This window comes from Oncorhynchus masou, chromosome 9 (genome assembly GCF_036934945.1).
Source record: "Oncorhynchus masou masou isolate Uvic2021 chromosome 9, UVic_Omas_1.1, whole genome shotgun sequence".
Classification (NCBI taxonomy): Eukaryota; Metazoa; Chordata; class Actinopteri; order Salmoniformes; family Salmonidae; genus Oncorhynchus; species Oncorhynchus masou.
Window position 1 is genome coordinate 89,142,667 of NC_088220.1, and position 10,544 is coordinate 89,153,210.

Sequence of the window (10,544 nt, forward strand, 5' to 3'; positions counted from 1 at the left end):
ACATAGAAACATACAAAGCAAACTATGGTCAGGGTGTGACAACGATAGCGTCCCAATGATCCGTAAGAATTAACATTGCCAAAGCAAGTGAAGTACATAATAAATGAAAGTGAAATAAACAAACATAATTAAGAGTAAACATTACCTTACAAAAGTTCCAAAAGAATAATGTGCAAATAATTAAAATACAAAAGGGAAAATAAATAAAATGGTGTTTGTTCTTCACTGGTTACCATTTTCTCATGGCAATGGGTCACCAATCTTGCTGTTGTGATGTCACACTGTGTTGTTTCACCCAGTAGATATGGTGGACTTCATGAAACAGCAGACGGAGAACTTCCACATTGAAGGTACCTGCCACCCCTACGCTCTAACCACTAGACTACCTGCCACCCCTACGCTCTAACCACTAGACTACCTGCCACCCCTACGCTCTAACCACTAGACTACCTGCCACCCCTACGCTCTAACCACTAGACTACCTGCCACCCCTACGCTCTAACCACTAGACTACCTGCCACCCCTACACTCTAACCACTAGGCTACCTGCCACCCCTACGCTCTAACCACTAGGCTACCTGCCACCCCTACGCTCTAACCACTAGACTACCTGCCACCCCTACGCTCTAACCACTAGACTACCTGCCACCCCTACGCTCTAACCACTAGACTACCTGCCACCCCTACGCTCTAACCACTAGGCTACCTGCCACCCCTACGCTCTAACCACTAGACTACCTGCCACCCCTACGCTCTAACCACTAGGCTACCTGCCACCCCTACGCTCTAACCACTAGACTACCTGCCTCCCCTACGCTCTAACCACTAGACTACCTGCCACCCCTACGCTCTAACCACTAGGCTACCTGCCACCCCTACGCTCTAACCACTAGACTACCTGCCACCCCTACGCTCTAACCACTAGACTACCTGCCTCCCCTACGCTCTAACCACTAGACTACCTACCACCACTACGCTCTAACCACTAGACTACCTGCCTCCCCTACGCTCTAACCACTAGACTACCTGCCACCCCTACGCTCTAACCACTAGACTACCTGCCTCCCCTACGCTCTAACCACTAGACTACCTGCCTCCCCTACGCTCTAACCACTAGACTACCTGCCTCCCCTACGCTCTAACCACTAGACTACCTGCCACCCCTACGCTCTAACCACTAGACTACCTGCCTCCCCTACGCTCTAACCACTAGACTACCTGCCTCCCCTACACTCTAACCACTAGACTATCTGCCACCCCTACGCTCTAACCACTAGACTACCTGCCACCCCTACGCTCTAACCACTAGACTACCTGCCACCCCTACGCTCTAACCACTAGACTACCTGCCTCCCCTACGCTCTAACCACTAGACTACCTGCCACCCCTACGCTCTAACCACTAGACTACCTGCCTCCCCTACGCTCTAACCACTAGACTACCTGCCTCCCCTACACTCTAACCACTAGACTACCTGCCTCCCCTACACTCTAACCACTAGACTACCTGCCTCCCCTACACTCTAACCACTAGACTACCTGCCTCCCCTACACTCTAACCACAAGGATATCTGCCACCCCTACGCTCTAACCACTAGGCTACCTGCCACTCAAAAGTTGATAACTGATGCTGTGTAAACTTAGCTGGCTTGGACTCAGGTCTTATGGTAGAAGCGGTGAAGGACAAGGTCGGAGTGAACGCATTTGTCAACATTCCTTCAACCATTTGGGGGGGTTCACTGTTCTCGTCGATTTATTCCATCCATGCATCAAGATACCTTCTGTCGTCACCATAACTTCGAGAGAGGACAGACCGAAACAACAATTTAAAACATTTCTAAATATGGAAAATCAGAACTATTCATATTATAACAAATTATGACAAATCTTAACACCAACAATTATAAGACAGATGTCAAAGAGCATAACAACACACTTGTTGAAAACATTTAGCAAATTTGCTTAAACTCCATTATAATACTGGCAACCTCACCGCAGGGTTTACCAGGTCAGGGAATTAGAGAGCTTACCCTAACATGCTGACCAGAACGCTCACACTCGTGCGTCTGTGTGCACCATTGCACAAATGCTGATTTTGTCCACCCACACCAGGCGCGATAAGGACACGCAGGTTGAAATATCAAAACTAATTCTGATTGAACTATTTTATTTGGGGATTTGTTGGAAAGCATTAAAAAAAAATTTCTGGCAATTTAATTAGCTTGCTATAGATAGCTAATTTGTCCTGGGATATAAACATTGGGTTGTTATTTAACATAAAATGCACAAGGTCCTCTACTCTGACGATTAATGCACAGATAAAAGGGTAAACCGAGTTCATTTCTAGAAATCTTGCATCATTCAGGCTTCTTCTTCCTCTTTGGAGTTTATGATGGTTGGCAACCAACTTTAAGGCACATTACCACTACAAACTGGACTGGAGTGTGGACCTATGGAAACCTACCAAAAAAAAACAATTGGGCAACAATAAATTCAATCCCTTTTAGACAACTTCCTGGACAAAGCAAACCTTAACAGTATATTTGTGACTCCCCACCTGGATTCGGTCTCATGTAGCAACATTTTTATTTTTTTTATTTTTACATTAGATAAAAGTAGAGACTCAGAGCTGCAAAATGGTATATCATACACTGTAGTTTAGGAAGCAATAGAAAAGTAATTCTGCTTTGGAAGTTGATCAACTTGTAACTTCACTTTTGAGAAAAGCGTCTTTCAATGTTTAGGTACTACTAATGGAGAGCCCTTTTTTGTCTCTGCCCATTCAGCATCGTTCCCGCCCTCTTCAGCCTTATCCCACCCATTCAGCATCGTTCACGCCATCTTCAGCCTTATCCTGCCCATTCAGCATCGTTCCCGCCCTCTTCAGCCTTATCCCACCCATTCAGCATCGTTCACGCCCTCTTCAGCCTTATCCCGCCCATTCAGCATCGTTCACGCCCTCTTCAGCCTTATCCCACCCATTCAGCATCGTTCACGCCCTCTTCAGCCTTATCCCGCCCATTCAGCATCGTTCACGCCCTCTTCAGCCTTATCCCACGCATTCAGCATCGTTCACGCCCTCTTCAGCCTTATCCCGCCCATTCAGCATCGTTCACGCCCTCTTCAGCCTTATCCCACCCATTCAGCATCGTTCACGCCCTCTTCAGCCTTATCCCGCCCATTCAGCATCGTTCACGCCCTCTTCAGCCTTATCCCGCCCATTCAGCATCGTTCACGCCCTCTTCAGCCTTATCCCACCCATTCAGCATCGTTCACGCCCTCTTCAGCCTTATCCCGCCCATTCAGCATCGTTCACGCCCTCTTCAGCCTTATCCCGCCCATTCAGCATCGTTCACGCCCTCTTCAGCCTTATCCCGCCCATTCAGCATTGTTCACGCCCTCTTCAGCCTTATCCCGCCCATTCAGCATCGTTCACGCCCTCTTCAGCCTTATCCCGCCCATTCAGCATCGTTCACGCCCTCTTCAGCCTTATCCCGCCCATTCAGCATCGTTCACGCCCTCTTCAGCCTTATCCCACCCATTCAGCATCGTTCACGCCCTCTTCAGTCTTATCCCACCCATTCAGCATCGTTCACGCCCTCTTCAGCCTTATCCCACCCATTCAGCATCGTTCACGCCCTCTTCAGCCTTATCCCACCCATTCAGCATCGTTCACGCCCTCTTCAGCCTTATCCCACCCATTCAGCATCGTTCACGCCCTCTTCAGTCTTATCCCACCCATTCAGCATCGTTCACGCCCTCTTCAGCCTTATCCCACCCATTCAGCATCGTTCACGCCCTCTTCAGCCTTATCCCGCCCATTCAGCATCGTTCACGCCCTCTTCAGCCTTATCCCGCCCATTCAGCATCGTTCACGCCCTCTTCAGCCTTATCCCATGCATCTCTTTAAGGGTTGATCCGTGCGTTCTGTACTAACTTGCCAGCTACTTCCAGACATCTTAGAGATAGAGAGAGAACAGCTCACCGAACATTACTTGCCCTATCGCTCTATCTATTGTTTCGGGTTCAGAGTGCACACTGGACGCTCTGGCCAATAAGTAGGTTTGTTCAGAAAGCTCTGACCTCACATCTACAGTTAAGCACCCAAGCTAACTGGATAACATTGGCTAGCTACTTCCAGACACATAAAGAGAGAACACCCCACTCTGACCATTTTACTCACCCTAGCAGAGCTGGTTAGGCAGTTTTCATGTTATCCAGAGCGTTGGTGGCTCTAAATGTGCTGCTGGCAAAAATAGAATTATGATTTCGTTTACTGACACCGGACATATTCAACAGGTGTGAGTGTTCAAAAAATCATCAGTTGAGTCTTTTGTTAAGAAATGTAGCTAGATAGCTAGCTGGGTAAAGAATGAATCCCAATGCATGACATAACATTAGTTAGTGAGCCAGCTAGCTAACATTAGCTAGCTAGCTAACAGTACACTTGAACTTGAAATGAAAATACTTTGTCAAAATTAGATTGGAGTCTTTTGTTAAGACATGTAGCGAGCTAAACAATGGACCATAATCACAACTCATGACGTTACTACCCTGCATGAATCTGCAGGTAGCTAACCAACCAGGTTCTATGGCTGTAACTAGTCAAGCAAATGTGTCTGAGATACGAAGAATAAAATCATATACATAATGTTAGCTAGCAACCCAGCCAGCTAACATTAGCTAGCAACCCAGCCAGCTAACAGTAGCTAGCAACCCAGCCAGCTAACATTAGCTAGCAACCCAGCCAGCTAACAGTAGCTAGCAACCCAGCCAGCTAACATTAGCTAGCGACCCAGCCAGCTAACATTAGCTAGCAACCCAGCCAGCTAACAGTAGCTAGCGACCCAGCCAGCTAACAGTAGCTAGCGACCCAGCCAGCTAACATTAGCTAGCTAACAGTAGACTTGAAATGAAACCACATTCTGTCAAAATTAGAAACATGTAATATCCAAAAATCTTACCTGTATACATCATGGTTGGACGCGTCTCCTGTCTGATGCCATGCATGGTTGCTTTAGTTTGACAATGTAATTCAGACTGGTGGTGATTTCTCCATCTCCTCAGCTATCATAGTTCAAATTCCACTGATGTCAAAACTCTGTCCTCCAGAAAGTTGAGAGCAAGCCAGCTAGCTAATGTTAACTAGCTAACAGTACCCTTTAACTTGACATTAGGTTTATGCAGTTTTACTACGCAATATATATATAAAAAAAGAAGCTGCGTTCGATACGATTACCTAGGCATACTGACCAGCTCCAATAGACAGACACGGGCTACATGGTAGACCAATCCAAACTCATGTCTCTGCATGTCCAGCCCACTCATTATCTCAGCCAATCATGGCAAGGTTGGATACTTTTTCTGTGGCTAAACCAACTAGGCTCGTAATTATACAATTGTATTCGTATTTACAGACAGTATACAAGTTTGTTATTAAGGCACATAAAAGTTCACATGTTCGAGAAGGCATTTCTGCCAAAAAACACATTTTGATTAAAACATTTTTTTTACAACTCTCCTGTGAAGCTGTGACTTGCGACATACTGACAGAGTCGTGTGTATAGGTGGGAAGTCAGGCGTGTCGTGGCAGAATCAGAAAGGTAACATTTATAAATAAGATGTTTTATTAATTTCCATATGTAAACGTATATTTTAAACCATGTGAAGGGATGATTGAGGGGGAACCAATTATCTCTTGGCTCCACAATGTCTGTGTGCCAGTTACTCCCTACTTTTCCCATTGGGGAGAGGTTAGGCTTGTCTTCTTATGGGAATTAACTATAAGGTTGCCCTTCTCTTGATTTAGTATATGGCCTAGGAGGCTCATTGTCTCTGTGATCTTGTCCAGGAGGGGTGTATTTGATATATGCTTGTGGATGAGGTTTTGTTTTTGGTCCTGAGTGGTATCAAGAGCGAGATAAGAACATAGTTTAGGAGACAAAAGCTGAACAATAATTTATAGCCAATGCTGTCTGGCTATGTGTGTCTTTGCTATAAAGGATCTCAGTTGCAATGTGTAAGCACACTCTGAGAATTAATTTATAGACACTGAATTGATCTGAGAGTCACATTGTTGTGATGGAGCTCATATAATTAAAGATGGACTTTATGATAACTCTGACTTGTGTGTGGGTTTTGCTCTCTCATGATTTGGTAATACAGGAAATTTCCACAACAGGCGCAGGGAGAGTAAAACAAAGTCTTTTAATATATGTCCACTAAACCTGCTCCAACCAGTGAAGAACGAACACCATTGCAAAGACAACTCATAATTTTTTGTATTTATTTTCCCTTTTGTACTTTAACTATATGCACATCGTTACAACATGGACATAATATGACATGTTAATGTCTTTATTCTTTTGGAGTGTAATGTTTACTGTTGATATTGTTGTTATCTGCTTCACTTCCTTTGGCAATGTAAACATGTTTCCCATGCCAATAAAGCCCTTTGAATTAATTTCAGAAATTGAGAGAGAGAGAGAGAGATGGAGAGAGAGATAGTAATGTGTCCAGTGCGTTCAGAGCAAGCATACCTAATTTCTGTGCTGGCAGGTCCTCTCCTGCAAGCACACCGGGCTGCCATATAAAATGTTAATTTCTGATGTGTAACATGGTTGTTTGGATGAGGGCTGAGCTTCTGCCAACATCATGCAGCTGGCCAGAGATCCAGAAATGTGTTCCAAATGAAGCCCTATTCCCTGTATATATACTGTATATTTTTATTTTTATTTAATTTAATTTAACCTTTATTTAACTAGGCAATTCATAGTGGACTACTTTTGAACAAGCCCCCTTGAGGTCTGGTCAAAAGTATTGCACTATAAAGGGAATAGAGTGCCATTTGGGACACATTTCTGTAGAGGAGATGGGATAGGTTTGCGCCAGTGAACCCGGAAAGGACAGCAGGAGAGGAGAAACAGGAGCACCACGGCATGAGTCCCTAATGGCACCCTTTTCCCTATAGTGCAATACTTTTGACAAGGGCCCATTGGGACCGCATAGGGAATAGAGTGCAGTTTGGGACATATGGATTGGCTTCTTAGCTAGGGCCAGCTACCCAATGCCTCTCCAATGGCTGTATTTTACCCAGCTTCACTACAGGGACTCTGCACCTAAACATCTAACACTAGTTAGTATATAACGCTGGTTGGAGATTGGATTTCAAACATTAATCACAGAACTGAATTAAAAGCACATATGTGTCATGTCTTATTATGTCTGTTCCTGTCCTTTCTCTTCACTCTGTCTCTCTCTGCTGGTCTTATTAGGTTACCTTCTCTTTCTCTCCTTCTCCAGCTGTTCCTCATCTCCCCTAACTAGCTCGTTCACCCTTTCCCCACCTGTTCCCTTTTTTCCCTCTGATTAGGTCTCTATTTCTCTCTCTGTTCCTGCTACTTTCGGTGTCAGATTCTCGTTTGTGTTTCTCATGCCAGAAGCAAGCTATCGTTTCGTTTGCTTCCTCCTAGTCCTATCCTGTCGGAGTCTGCCTGGCAGGTGCATCCTGTACACTACTAACTATCTTTTGTTTGCACCGTGTCCAGTTCATCATATGCTCCGTGTGATCAGCTACCACCGTTCCTCTGTGACCCGCACCGACCCAGAGCGACTTGCAGCCTGTCGCCGCTACCCAGCTATTCATCAGAGGGACTTTATGTTTCATTTGTCGCCCTCTCTGCGGGTAGTCTATTGTGCCATTGACAACGTCGGAAGAGGATCTATGCCATTCCTGTTTTTTCATTAAAAGAACTCTGTTTCTGTTAAACCGCTTTTGGGTCTTCACTCAAGTACATAACAATATGAGTAGATTTGTTGTTGTTGAATCAAATCAAATCACCTGTGCCGAATAAAGTGAAATGCTTCTGTCCATAGGACAGACTTTAAGCCGTAAACTCCACAGACATGGGCTTTAGGGAAGAGTGTCCAGAAAAAAGCCCATACTTAATGACAAAAATAAGCAAACACGTTCAGTGTTCGCCAAAGGGCATGTGGGGGACACCCCAAACATATGGAAGAAGGTACTCTGGTCAGATGAGACTAAACTTGAGCTTTTTGGCCATCAAGGAAAAAATGTCTGGCACAGACCCAACACCTCTCATCACCCCGAGAACAACACGCCCACTGTAAAGTATGGTGGTGGCAGCATCATGCTGTGGGGATGTTTTTCATCAGCAGGGACTTGGAAACGGGTCAGAATTGAAGGAATGATAAATGGCGCTATACAGGGAAATTGAGGGAAACCTATTTAAGTCTTCCAGAGATTTGACACTGAGACGGAGGTTCACCTTCAAATCAAATCAAAGTGTATTTGTCATCTGTGCAGATTACAACAGCTGAACCTTACAGTGAAATGCTTACTTACAGGCTCTAACCAATAGTGCAAAAAAGGTATTAGGTGAGGAATAGGTAGGTAAAGAAATGAAACAACAGTAATGGGTCCTGTGTGGCTCAGTCGGTAGAGCATGGCGCTTGCAACGCCAAGTGTCGTGGGTTCGATTCCCACTGGGGCCACCCATATGTAAAAGTAGTGGCCCCAGCCGACTTGTAAGTCGCTTTGGACAAAAGCGTCTGCTAAATGGGATATATTGTTTATTATTATTATTATTAAAAAGACAGGCTATATACAGTAGAGAGGCTATATACAGTAGCGAGGCTATAAAAGTAGCGAGGCAACATACATACGCCGGTTAGTCAGACTGATTGAGATAGTATGTACATGTAGATATGGTTAAAGTGACAATGCATATCTGATGAGCAGAGAGTAGCAGCAGCTTAAAAAGGGGGGTTGGGGGGGGGGACACGATGCCGAAAGTCTGGGTAGCCATTTGACTACCTGTTCAGGAGTCTTATGGCTTGGGGGTAAAAACTGTTGAGAAGCCTTTTTGTCCTAGACTTGGCACTCCGGTACAGCTTGCCATGCGGTAGTAGAGAGAACAGTCCTGACTAGGGTGGCTGGGGTCTTTGACCATTTTTAGGTCCTTCCTCTGACACCACCTGGTGTAGAGGTCCTGGATTGCAGGCAGCTTTGCCCCAGTGATGTACTGGGCCGTACGCACTACCCTCTGTAGTGCCTTGCAGTCGGAGGCCGAGCAGTTGCCGTCAGGATGCTCCAGTCAGGATGCTCTCGATGTTGCAGCTGTAGAACCTTTTGAGGATCTCAGGACCCATTCCAAATCTTTATAGTTTCCTGAGGGGGAATAGGCTTTTTATTTTTTTTATTTGCTATTTTTTTACCTTTATTTAACCAGGCAAGTCATTAAGAACAAATTCTTATTTTCAATGATGGCTTCGGAACAGTGGGTTAACTGCCTGTTCAGGGGCAGAAAGACAGATTTGTACCTTGTCAGCTCGGGGGCTTGAACTTGCAACTTTCCGGTCACTAGTCGTGCCATCTTCACCACTGTCAAGGTGTGTTTGGACCATTCTAGTTTGTTGTTGATGTGGACACCAAGGAACTTGAAGCTCTCAACCTGCTCCACTACAGCCCGTTGATGAAAATGGGGGCGTGCTCTGTCCTCCTTTTCCTGTGGTCCACAATCATCTCCTTTGTCCTGATCACGTTGAGGAATAGGTTGTTATTCTGGCACCACCCAGCCAAGTCTCTGACCTCCTCCCTATAGGCTGTCTTGTCGTTGTTGGTGATCAGGCCTACCACTGTTGTGTTGTCTGCAAACTTAATGATGGTGTTGGAGTCGTGCCTGGCCATGCAGTCGTGGGTGAACAGGGAGTACAGGGGGGGGACTGAGAACGCACCCCTGGGGAACTCCAGTGTTGAAGATCAGTGTGGCAGATGTGTTGCTACCTCACCACCTAGGGCGGAAGTCCAGAATCCAGTTGCAGAGGGAGGTGTTTAGTCCCAGGATCCTTAGCTTAGTGATGAGCTTTGAGGGTACTATGGTGTTGAACGCTGAGCTGTAGTCAATGAATAGCATTCTCACATAAGTGTTCCTTTTGTCCAGGTGGGAAAGGGCAGTGTGGAGTGCAATAGAGATTGCATATCTGTGGATCTGTTTGGTCGGTATGCAATTGGAGTGGGTCTAGGGTTTCTGGGATAATGGTGTTGTTGTGAGCCATTAGACACAAGACATAATGCTATCGATAAACTTAGACAGACACTTGTCTTGCTTTGGCTGTAAAGCATAATTTCAGAGTCTGAGATGACAGGGTGATTAACAAAAGGCTAAGCTGTGTTTCACTATATTTCACTTGTGATTTCATGAATATTAGTATTTTTGACCGTTGCGCTATGCTAATTAGTGTAGTTGATGACAATTCTCCCGGATCCGGGATGGGTAGTTCTAAGAAGTAATGTTAGATCCCTCACCTTCAAGGCAGTTATAGTCAATTAACTAATCACTGATCATAATCTTGATGCGACTGGCCTGACTGAAACATGGCTTAAGCCTGATTAATTTACTGTGTTAAATGAGGCCTCTCATCCTGGTTATACTAGTGACCATATCCCCAACGCATCCCGCAAAGGCAGTGTTGTTGCTAACATTTATGATAGCAAATTTCAATTTACAAAGCAAATTACTTTTG

General features: G+C 45.2%; 1 long non-coding RNA gene and 1 other non-coding gene across 2 annotated transcripts; one reads left to right on the forward strand and one right to left on the reverse strand.

The window, feature by feature from the left end:
* Nucleotides 1-3,821: 3,821 nt before the first annotated feature.
* On the reverse strand, nucleotides 3,822-5,082 carry LOC135545345 (uncharacterized). The gene is made up of 3 exons (XR_010456456.1): nucleotides 4,964-5,082; nucleotides 4,183-4,242; nucleotides 3,822-3,957 (listed from the first exon to the last, which is right to left on the reverse strand). It is a non-coding gene; the product is annotated as an uncharacterized LOC135545345 (long non-coding RNA).
* A 3,355-nt stretch (nucleotides 5,083-8,437) lies between these two features.
* trnaa-ugc (transfer RNA alanine (anticodon UGC)) lies at nucleotides 8,438-8,513 on the forward strand. The gene has a single exon. It is a non-coding gene; the product is annotated as a tRNA-Ala (tRNA).
* The last annotated feature ends 2,031 nt before the right edge of the window (nucleotides 8,514-10,544 follow it).